This window comes from Anopheles coustani, chromosome 3, assembly GCF_943734705.1.
Source record: "Anopheles coustani chromosome 3, idAnoCousDA_361_x.2, whole genome shotgun sequence".
Taxonomy (NCBI): Eukaryota; Metazoa; Arthropoda; class Insecta; order Diptera; family Culicidae; genus Anopheles; species Anopheles coustani.
In genome coordinates, this window is record NC_071288.1 from 41,081,533 (window position 1) to 41,093,646 (window position 12,114).

Below are 12,114 nucleotides of genomic sequence, written 5' to 3' on the forward strand. Positions count from 1 at the left end.
AATATGGCAGTTCTAGAGTTTGAGTTTGGGTGAAAATTACTAAAATATATATTTTTTCATGTTGCTACTTTTGTTAATTTAAGCAGATAATTTCTTATCTACATTTAAAAAATGTATTATCTGACCAATTTCCTGATTTTTTTTTTTTAGATTCTTGTTAGATGAGTAATAAATTAAACAACGCAAGAATATTATAAAAAGATATTTAATACAACTTTATGGATGCTGGAGGGATAATTTTCCTCAAGTCATGCAAAATGTTTCAATCAAACATAAAAACCATGTCATTGAACTTTGAGCTTCATCAACCAGCAAAACAAAAACAAAGGCTATTAATTTTGATCCAGTTGTCAACCCGCTCCAGTTTGTCTCCTCCAAAGGCAGACAGTTTCCAATTTCTCGATCATCTTCTAGTCAATCACATTTCTTGCCTCACGCATATACACATACGTACGCGCACAGACCAATATAACGTTCCTATGTGTTGTGCGTTCAATTTGTCCATCCCTAATCTACCCGCCAGGAAGGGGAATCGGTGGAACTGAGCCTCAAAAAGAGCCATCTCATCGTCGAAGGCATTCTTCAGCGGGCGCCGAATGAACCGGAAACCATTATCATCCATCAACCTCGAAGAGCGGAGCCGAAATGAGCTTCGCCAGTTTCTAAGTTCGCTCGAAAAAGTGCTTCATAAATCGTGAGATTTTTATTATTCCTGCCAACAAAAGCGCCACCATCCGGTTTGTGGCTGTGTTTTTCAGCAAATAGTCGCAAGCAATAGAACCATATGGCCCCTGCCCGGGAAACTATCGCTGGCGCTGTCTGTAGCTGACGTTATGATGAGCTTCGGTTGCCCTTTTATCGGCTATGACGTCATGCGACTGTGTCGATCGATCGCAATGCTCGAAATGTATGCTTTTTTTATATTTAGTTTTAAAATAATCATCGAGTGTATTTTTATACAAACGCAATTTCATTTCGTCACTAATGTTAACTAAGCAAAGTATTAGTCAATGCTTATCGAATCATGGTTTATCCTAGCGCTTTATGTTCTAAACAATAACATAATATTTTAAGTATTCTTAAAAAAACACTGAGAATACCCAGATGGTACAAAATCGTTTAAATTATTATGACCAACCGTTCCTATAACATGTTTATTTTAGACATTATACTATATCATATCTTTTTGTCATCCTGTAACGTAACAATAAACATAAACAAAATCAAACAAACAAGGAAAAACCAAACAAAAACAGTCGACATCCGTGGGAAACCAAGTTGCTTTCATGTAAAGCACAAATAGTGTCACAAAAATGTTTCATCCTTCCTTCCCTTCTCCGTTGTAGGTAGCACTTTTCTTGACTACTGCTCGTCACGAAGCAAAACTGCCACCCAAACTCCCCACCGCATATCTCAATTTCGTCTTATCGGTGCAATGTAGTTACTCCGCTGGGAAAAGAACGGAAAACTCGCCGACCGACGGAAAACTCGCCGATGACCGTGGACCGTGGTTGTGGTTTGCTTTCAGCGAAAATCCCTGCCGGAATCATTGTCCACGCAGCGGGTGGCCGTCAGTGTTGCGCTAGTTGTTGCGAAGACCGAGTTTCCCCACCCGAATCAGCGGATGCGCCCTTCAGAGGAAGCGGAAAAATCCAAGACGCCGGCGACGGTGAGCAAATGTAATTAGTAAACGTCATTCACGCTTATTGTCTTTTGTCGGGTGGCAGGTTTCGAAAGGTCCAGGGCTCCCGTATTTGTTTCCTTTCTGGGTTTATACATTTTTATTTTGCCCGCTCCGTTCGTTTGCGCATGAAGAGGGCTCTTCATTCATTCAAGTTTCATCCGTTCATTCTTTAATTTTCCAACACTTTCACAAAGCCACATGGGACATCGTCTTGACACGAATTGTCCCTCCAGCGCAAGCTATTGCTCGTTTTTGCTCGCTCCACGCGAATTACTAGTGGCTACTGTTTTTGCCTTAATGCCACTTATTTGCGTTGCTCAACTTCACGAACCACGAAGAAGCGCTTAGCTTGAGCATGGGGGAACGATGTTGAAGAGCTTTTTGGCGCGGGAAACAGAACCTAACCCTCTTTCGAAGGCGATTATATTGTGTTGTAGTCGAGTGTTGTAAAATTTTACTGATGGTCCTGATTGACGTCATAATTTAACACAAAACAAATTGTTGCCAAATTATTAAAGAATATCCGACCCCTAAAACAGGGTCAGTTGGGCAGATATTCAATAACAAACAAACGTATCAATTCAAAATGAACTACAGTAGATTTTAAACTTAATTTTAGGAGTATCTCTGGAAGAAATTCTTATGAGTTCCTATTGATTTTCCATTGACTTTCTAATATCAATCCGTCATTTTTGAAAACGACATTTTTGATGAAAAAATTATTGAATATCTCTCTATCAAACCGTTTTGGAATAAAATGCAAAAGTGCTTGTTTTCATTCTACGGTGTGTCAAATACCGCAGACATAATTGTTATATGTTTTAATATACTTGTATGTGTTGTTATATAATTGTTTATTTATCAAATCTTTTGAGTTGTTGTATGCTTTAAATTGCTGTTTCTTTCATTAGTACATTTGAACATAAAAATATTGTTTCATTGTTCATCTCATCGTCATCATGTTTCAGAATATATTCATCGACAACTCTTGATTTTAACAAGGTTTCTTTCTTACTTTGAACTTTGTGCCAATGGCCATTTAATGAAGCAAAGGACTTTCGTTCCGCGTTATTCTCTGATGAATTCAATAAAGGATTTCCAGAATGATGTTGCATGTTGGGCGAAAGGAAGTGAATCAATAAACACCGTTCGGTGAGCGATTCTTATCACCATGTAAAAACTAAAATAGTTACTGACTATCTTTCCGGTCCGATCTGCTCAGAGTCCGACCCAAGCGCCAATCCTTGCCCTTAAACTTTGTTATGGCGGTTCGTGCGAAGGAGCTTCAGCTCGGCGAAACGTGGCTGGTTGAGTAATGTGAGAGAATCGGCGTAATAAAGTGCGAGAAAGAGAGTGTGCCGTGGTCCTGCCGGAACGGACAATGGACTAAGGATGTTCAACAGCACATTGCTTAACTCAACACCCCGAGCGCTAATAAGTAGTAACGAGCGTCAGCGTCTCGCACCCACGGTGCGAATGATGCGACGCGCTTTACGCACCTAACGAGGACACTTTTCTCCGAACCGAAACCGTCCGCCCAGCTCGGTCCAGCCTGGAGCCACGCTTTCTTCGCCACGTTTTCTTGCCCGGGAAAACACAGGCTGAGCAAACGCCCTCTTGTCTTCCAACGCCCAGAGCAAACAATGGCAGATGGGTGGGGGAGGGTGGCCGTGTGTAAAACGAGAAGATATTACATTATTACGATCATCATAATCATAATGCGCTTATGTGTCGTCATAATTCGCCCGCTACGGCATAATTTTAGCGATGGCCAAAACCGGAACGCAACCGATGAGAGGGAGAAAAAAAATACCGTTCCGCCCTTGCCGGAAAAGCGACACCATTGCATGGGCCTGGAGATGTAATGACGTTTTTGTCACCATCATCGCCGTCCCCTGCTTTCCCTCCCACGCAAAATCGTTAGAATGGAAAACTTTTTTCCCGGGTGAAACGGTGTGAAGTGTTTTTCTTTTCCCTTTCCGATTTTCATTTTTCCACTCATTCACCGCTACCTCCTCACGGTCGCGGCGAGCGGATGGGGCTGTCTTTTGTTCCCGGCTCGGAGTTCGGCCCGTCCGCCCCCAGGAGAGCCCTCCGGAGATGAAGTACCAGATGGTTTTTTCCCTGTGCCGCTCCGCGTCCACTTTCCGTGGCCTCCCACCGGAGGCATTTCGCGTGCTCGATGGTGTATGTTCCCGGAGAGGATGCCCCGGCTCGGTCCGTGCTTTGGTGTTTGCGTCAGCTCAAGTTGCTCGTTTGAGCGTGAAGAAGTTGTCATAAAATAGCGATCATCAAACGATCGGAAAGTGACGCAAGGGCGATGGACAGGATCCCGGGAACGGTTGGATGAGCAACGAGGAGAGAACAGCAGTGGAAAAAATAAGATATCTTTCAAACGCGGGAGACCACTCCGGGGAAAGACAAGGGACGGCATGCGTTGGGAAATGAGTGGGGGGCCGTTGGTCACCGGACACCAAAACCCATCAACGCGCGTAATGGTTTGATTGGATTGAAGTAAACAAATAAAATGATAAAAAAAAGCAGTGCAGCTCGCCCGCACCGGATGACGAATCGCATGGGAGCCAACCTTCATTGAACCGTCGATGGATGGTGGCCCCTGGTGGGATTATTGGGCGTGCAAATGTACGAACATCTTACGACGCAGTGCCATTAAATTGTTTATCTTCAGCGAGAAGTGCAAGATAATCGTAAAACGGGATTTCACTTTCGTTTCGAAGCATTTAGTGAAACGATTCTTATCGCGGGAGGATGAAGAACGAAATCGGATTTGGAATCGGCAACCGTGACTGCAGCTGTTTGGTACGATAAAAGGAAACGCTAGGCAACGAACAGCAGTATCTTGAATGGTTTTATCAATCATCTGAACTGTTTGATTGTATCGCGAACAACCGACCGATCGACTTTATGTTCCCTCATCTATTTTAAGTTAAAACCGGAATAAGTGATTCTCGATAAATGCGGATTATATCTAACGTGATTTTTATATTGCCCATCAAATTACCAAATAAGCACAAGTAGGATTCCTTTACATTTTCGCTATTCATGGATTCAAGTTGTTGATTAATTAAATTTTGTGCATCACACATATCCAGTTAATCGTTTTATTAACCCCTTATTGCTTGAACACTGAAGTCGTCGTCGTGACGGTTTTCAAGTTTGATTTTTGAAAAGTACACAAAAACAAAAGATTAATGATCAAACAGTAAGAAAAATCTATTTGTAAAGAATACAAAACAATAAAACCTGCATGGTTTTTCAAATGTTTAAAAAGCTGTTGGTTAATTCACTCGTTAACTCTCGGTTACTAGCATTTGCCGTGAACTCGAAACATCCAAATGCATTGGTTTAACAAGTTTTCGAAACATGAACATTTCGACTAGTCCTAAAAAAAGCTTAGAAACGGTGTGCATTTAAACAAAGTAAACGAATTACTTGTTAAAGCTGTATAATTATACTTTATAAACATTGTACAATTAAAATACCACGCGTAGATCAATCCACAGTCATTTGTATAATATTTTATAAACTAACTTCTGATTTAATTCGACCTACTATAACTGGAGTTTCTACTATTCTTGTAAGTGTGACTATTTTTCTATTGGTATGATGTTACTTACAAGATAAGCGTCACATGAAAGTGTCAAAATGCGATTAAAAAAATTAGCTAGTATTCCTTTTTAAAATATTAATATGTTTCAGATACTCAAATTGACGATTACTAAGCCAACAACAGCATTAAAGGGGTTCGTTTTTCGTAAAAGAACATCCAACGGTTGTCAACAAAAAAGTTGTACATCATCAAAACTCGACACCATAGCAAAAATATCGAAGAGTAAAGCAAACTATTGGCATAAGAAAACAGGAAACCTCAACCTGCTTCAACAGCAAGGGTAAATGTATGTTCAAATATTTTGTGTCTGTGCTCACAACACTTTGATTTTTCCAACCGCCGAAAGGAAGCTGAAACCTACGTCAAACGTTAGCTACAAGAGATAAATGGACGTCTATTAGGCCTGATGCAATTTCTTACCGAAACCAATAATAGAGTCTTAATAAAAACGAATGGATCGTCCTCACTTCTCGCTACCATCCGCTCCCTTGCTACGGGTTTTCGGTGGAAAAACCCTTGTCAGCCCCTTGTAGAGGTGTTGGTGGAAAAATTCGGCTGCTAAAATAAATATAAGATAACCAGCAATCTCATCCTATCTCCATATCGCAGTTCACTGGCGATGCCGCAGCTTCATGGGCCAACCGATCCATCCATTCCAATCATTTCCATCGTCATAAATCTCCACCGTTAGTTTACGGCCCCAGGAGTTGGTGGGCTGTTTCGTTCACTTCCGGGTTTCTTTCCCCCTCCCTCCCCCCTCCTTCCCCAACCGTTCCAGGAATGGGATCGACTGCTTGTACCAGCACCGGTACATTAAGCTATCAACCGCTCTTCAAATAAAACGAAAATAGGAACCCATCGTGCGTTTTCCTGAACGCAAGTGGCATGTGGGGCGTCTTTACTAACCCTTAGGGTTCTTTTTTCGGTTGGGATAAGTTTCTAACCGCCCCATCTTCCTCCCCTCCGCTCGATGGGAGGAAGAAGGAGCGGTTTCAATCCGGCCATTTTCACACATCTGCCCGCGCCGTGGGTGAAGTGAACTGGTGCCGTTTTCAAGGACGCTGTTGGAGGGTGGCACAAGTTTGGGCCCATCGCTTCGCTTCCTTCCTTTCGCCCAAGTCAGTGCTCAGAAATAAATCACCGGCAGAGGGTCAGAGCATCGGCCCCCAGCTGAACGTGCTGGATCAAGCCGAGGGTCCAACCCGGATGGTAGGCATCCCTGCAAAAAGTGTGCTTTACCGAAACACTTTCGCACGTAACCGTTACCAAATGTCATAAATTATTCATTTGTCAAATATTTGAAGGGCTCTCCCGTCGCTTTCTAACGATCGTTTCACACTCCTTAAAGATCTTGTAGCGGGGTTTCGCTTTGGGGTCAGCGATAGCTTGCACAATCCACCATTTTTTATTAACGCATCCAATTTTGGGGGGAGAACTCAAACACACATTCGAAAGCAACATAGAGAAGCTGTTCGCCGAAATCGGATTGTTTGGGAATTTTTCTGCTGAAAAACGTCGTCGCCGAGGGCCGTCATCCCTTTCGATCCGTCCTATAGCAGCAATAGATCCTTTTTGAAGACAGCGTGGGTTTAGGATCGCTCAAGTGAAGCGAACCTCCCCCCCCCGTCCACCTCTCTCACTCTCCCGGCATCTTTCCTTGTTCCCACTAGCAGGAGAAATCGAAAGTGGCTAGTCCGCTGTCCAATAAAAAACCCATATAAATCTCATAACATCAATTAAGTTAATGGCAAAACGTAATAAATATTTCCTATCCGCATTTCCGCGCCGCAAAGGTGCTGCCCGGGTCCCGGATGCTCTCCCGGTCGACGGGTACTTACGCCGTCACAGCTCAGCACACACCAAGTCGGGTTGGCGAAGGAGAAAAACTGTCGCTTTTCTTTAACCCCGCCTCCCGCCCCAACGCTAGAAATCGGTCAAATCGTTTTCCATCGCCACATTTTCTTTTCGTTCTAGCGCAGCTCGCGCGCCTCGTAAGTGATGTTCGAGAACGTTGTCGCTGAGTGTGAGGTGGGAGGGGGGGGGGGGGGGGGGAGAGAGAAGCGGGATGTGTCTTGAAGGATGCCCAGGTTACAGCCCACGAAGGAGTTAAGTTGTTTGCTTGTTGTTTGGTGGCAAGAGCAAAATTATTGAAATCGTTGCCAATAAATTTTCTTCGATCGAGCATTCGTGGGGTGCGCCGGGCCTTTTCCAGTCTCCGATTCGAGTGTATGTTTTTAGGGGCGGGCCGGGGGGTGCGGGGGGCGTTTTCGAGCATCATAAGCACGCTAATATGAGTGTGTCTAACACGTGCGTGCGGCCGTTAGCGTCGTCGTTGCCGTTGCCGTCGGCAGAAGAAGCTCTAAATTTATGGAAATGTCTTCGCCACATCCGGCTGCCGCTGGATCGCTTGGATCGGTATCCGGTTTTTCCGATTGCTGCTATTGATTCCTTTTAGAAATCGATCGTTGGGAGAAGAGAAGAGGGAAAACTCAACCGGCGCTGATTTATGCACCCTCTCGAACGGAGGAAGTAAAAGCAGCGAACGGCAGGGGAACTCATACCAACGCCTGAGAGGCTCAATAACGTTCGCTTCATATCAACTGATTCTCGGATCTGTGGAAACACGGGGAAAAACAGCATTATGGTCCCCAAGTTCAATGTAACGCACCATCCGCGAGTGTCCTTAGGCAGCGATGTTTTCTTTCAATTAACTCAAACGGACACTTTCGCGTGCCATTTTTTTCTTTTGCTCCTCTTCTCATCACCATGGGAAGGAAAATTGATTTTCCCGGCGCCTGGAAATGGCGCTCACAGGCATGTCTCTTTCACACTCTGTATTTTTTCGCGAATCGTTGTCGCGGAGTTCGGACGACAAGTGTTCCTTTTCTCCTTCGCTTTTGCCCTGCCTGACCGCTGCTGGAGGTGTGGGTCAAACCGAAGAACAAAGTGGAAGCATTATGGTAATCCACGAAACTGATAGCGTCGTGGCGTGCCCTCGGAAAGCTCCAGCGCACAGCCGTAAAAATGGGCCCACGCGCGCCCACCGGAGCGGAAAGAATGCGAATGGCCGCGTGTACTACGCGTGTAGTACTTACAGGCGACGTACAGGCCACCCAAATGGTGGCGCCATTTATGCTGCGTGAACACGCACTAAGCCTCATTTGCGAAAGCAAGGTAGGATTACGCTGGAAACGGTGGCGTTTGTTTGCGATGCTTTTGCTAGTGCGGGGAAAACTTTGCCCTTTTTGCCATCCACGCGCTCGATGGCATCCAACAACATGGACTAGAAACGAACACACACCGGGCCAACAAGTCAAAGATTGGAAATTATTCGCCATACAAGATGTAAAGTCGTCAGTTAGTATTAAAAGAATGTTGAGTGAATTAACAAACACAAGTGAAAACACTGTGTATGGTTGTTTCACATCAAAAGAAGAGTTCTATTTTAATTTTTTTTTTTAATTTCATCACATTGCTGATTCACTCAACATTGAGAACAAGACACAGCTTATAAAATCATATGCTATAATGTGTAATACAATCGACAAGTATGTCAATTTTTGACGAACCAGCTTTCTGAATGCTTATAGTGGAATCGAAAACTTCTGTACAAATACACCTTAGATGCTACGAGAGTATTGCAACATCTTATTTTATTTACCGTGCCAGCGTGAAGGATCGCTGCAGTAATCAGTGGTGCGACGCTGTCATAATTCACGGTCGTTCGTATAATGATGCAAACTTTCAACATGCCCGTAAAATAATTAGAGAATGCTGTCACAAGTGCGGCGAGTTGATATCATTAAAACAGTACGAGAAACTAGTAGCTGAAACAGCTACAGAAGGGTTTGCTATCCATCCGGCGATTTGTGTACTCACATGTCTCCATTAATGAGGATGGGAATGACTTACCTGAAAGTAAAGAAGAGAGTACAATTTATTACAATTAAAATAAACCACGAAAGATTGCTATAAGACACATCAAACTGCTAGACTCTTCAGTCCAGAAGTGGACCAGTAGACTGTAGACTAGAAACACTTGAAATTACACACCGTACAAACATGAAATGACGATGTTAAACCCTAGAAGAGTCATTAGGACGTCAACAGCGGGGTTTTCAGTAAGTATGTTGTTGCATATATGGTACGGCCCGAGACCGAATGTTATATTCTAATGACATGGGGCTCCATGTCATACCTCGATCGGTACTCACACTTGGTTGTACTACTCGGTATGGTGGCTCAGTAATGCAATATACCAATTGAAAACGCATTAAATTTATTGCATCGATCAAGACTGCAAAAAATATTACCATTTTTTTTTAAATCTCTGCATCACTGAATGGTGCAAACATTATCATGCATACAATGAATCTCTCATTTATTTTGGATTTACAAAAAGATTTTCCTTGAAAACGGAAGTTTAGGAGAGGAAGGTAGCTTATTAAACAATTATCAAACCCATACACTTGTCTTGTCACCGCCACGAAGTGAATGTATACAATATTTCCTTTCTACGATCGTTAATATAAAATTACCACTCATTCTAGTTATTAGAAATCAATAATACAGCATAAAATACAAGCGACAATACAGCGCAAAACTAAGACCAGTGCGACCGTAGAGAAATTTGCATTTTTATTCCAATGACCTTTAATTTACATATAAAAGTAATATGACGTTTCTACCTAATTTAGAACTAGCTTAACGCGGTTTCAGCTTATATAATTAAAGTTATGAAACTAAACTAACTGTTTTGGCAAAGGAACGAAATGAGTTTACTTTATTAAAGTTGCTTCATGAAGTGCTAACCTCTTCGTTGTTAGTTAGTAAGTAACAACACACTGGTTGGAAAACTTATGAACCAGCACTCAATATGCTTATGAACCGAATAAATATTCGAAATAAAACAAAACAAAGCATCCATTATTTATTTAGTGTAAAACGAATCGTAAAACTATATGTCAGTAACATTTTACATTCAATTTTAAATGATTGAGCAAAGAAAAAGTTTGTCATACCGATTGCTCTTACGCAAGTGTATGATATTGTGGAGCTTCTACAATATTTTTCCTCCATTTAAAAGTAAATTTCTAAGAAAAGCAAATCCCAGCGAGTGGCCCAGTCGTCGTCGAGTTCTTGGTACGGCTGGTAGGGAAACTTTTCCGCTTGTGCGACCCATCGCACCAAAGACGGACTGCTGTGACGGCGATGCGACAGGTGACAGCTGAACCCCGGCAGGGATTCATGTCCTTTTTAAAGCTCAACCTTGCCATCCGGCCCGAGCCTCTCCCTCTCGCTCTATTTCTTCATCTCGTTCGCCCGCTTGCTCACGCGGCCGACTATCTTTAACCGACAACATCACCTCGGGGGACCGTAAAGCATCCAACGCCTTTTTTCGCCGTCCTCCAAATGCGCCCCGACGCTTTCCGCTGCGTTCCGTGATCCCGCGGAGGGACAGCGAAAGTGCCATGTTTTGCTTGTGATTAGGTGTTGCCCGGGCGCCACCGGGGACACGGGCATCTCCGGTTGGTGTTTGGCGTGCGCGAGAAGCTGCACCTTCTGGGAGGAGGAGGGTGACGAAACGGGACGGTTTGCGCGTAAGTGATGATACCGACAGCCGCCAGCGACACCCATCAGGACTTACAGGAGTGCAATCATGAGTGGGGAGGAGAGGGAGAGGGTAGGGAGAAAGGATAGGACGCCAAAGGATGCAACAAAGGCAGGTCGCAGGTAAACAATCACAACGAGCACAATCAAGGCACTGCAGATTGAGATGCTAAACGGAAGGTTAAGTCTTACGTAAGACGCACCCTGCACGATCCGAAAAGCTTCACCGTATACGAGGTCTGAGGTTCCAACTTGGAAGAAGATATACCAAACCGGTTCGTTGTGAACGCCAGCTCGGATGCTCGGATGCTTGGAATTGTTTACCACCCGGCGGGAAAAACTTATTCCCTGTCAGTTGTTAGCTTTTCTTGCTGCACAGATTCTGCACAATCGCTCCACCGAAGCCTCCTCCCCCCTCTTTGTCCATCGAGCTGTCATTTCACGGTGCCAAATAGAGCGTTCGAAGCATTCCAATCGGGCGGGGCTCTCACCGATAGGTCCTCGTGTCCCGGCCGGTTCCGCCCGTTGTTCTTTTAACGATCTGGAAACAAACAGACATTCCTTCCAACGCAAGCCAGGCATTATCTCTGAAATACCTATCCCGAGGACCGGCGTACCTCGACGGGGCGAGACCTCCCCGAAAAACCCGTGCTCGTTATTTGTCCTTTCGGGCAAAACTTCACTAATGATGGTCTCGAGCGCGTTTTGGAGAAAACTACATCACGCTCACGCGCCTCACCGGTTCGTTAATGGTATGACTTGTTTAATTGGATCGCAATCAACACTCCGGTGCCGCGACGGTGCCCTGCTTTCAGTCAGCTCCAAGGCAACAAGCGGTGAACAGTTTCCGAACCGACCCCCCAACTCTTCGGAGCGGATCTTGTTTGCATCATTGGTAAGCAGTATTTGAATAACTACGTCTACGAAAACAATATCGTTGGCGGTAGTCAATATTCATAAAGTTTCTGCCAATTTTCCACCCGCACACGCATTTTCCTCCCCCCCTTTCGACCAACCGTGGATCGTACCTACGTTGTAAATGCCACGACGGGAGCACGAGCGTGAAGGATGGCTGCCGACGACGGAACGCTCAAGAAAACCGGCGAGCGCTCCATTAACAATTATAATTTTCCCATTTTCTCGCACTCATCACGTTTGATTTCCGTTCGTTACCACACGAACTGCGGAC

At 44.2% G+C, this 12,114-nt stretch overlaps 1 protein-coding gene across 2 annotated transcripts in view; it reads right to left on the reverse strand.

The window, feature by feature from the left end:
• Window positions 1-12,114, reverse strand: part of LOC131261103 (hemicentin-1) — a 199,016-nt gene that overhangs the window by 155,744 nt on the left and 31,158 nt on the right. The gene's annotated exons all lie outside the window — the stretch shown is intronic.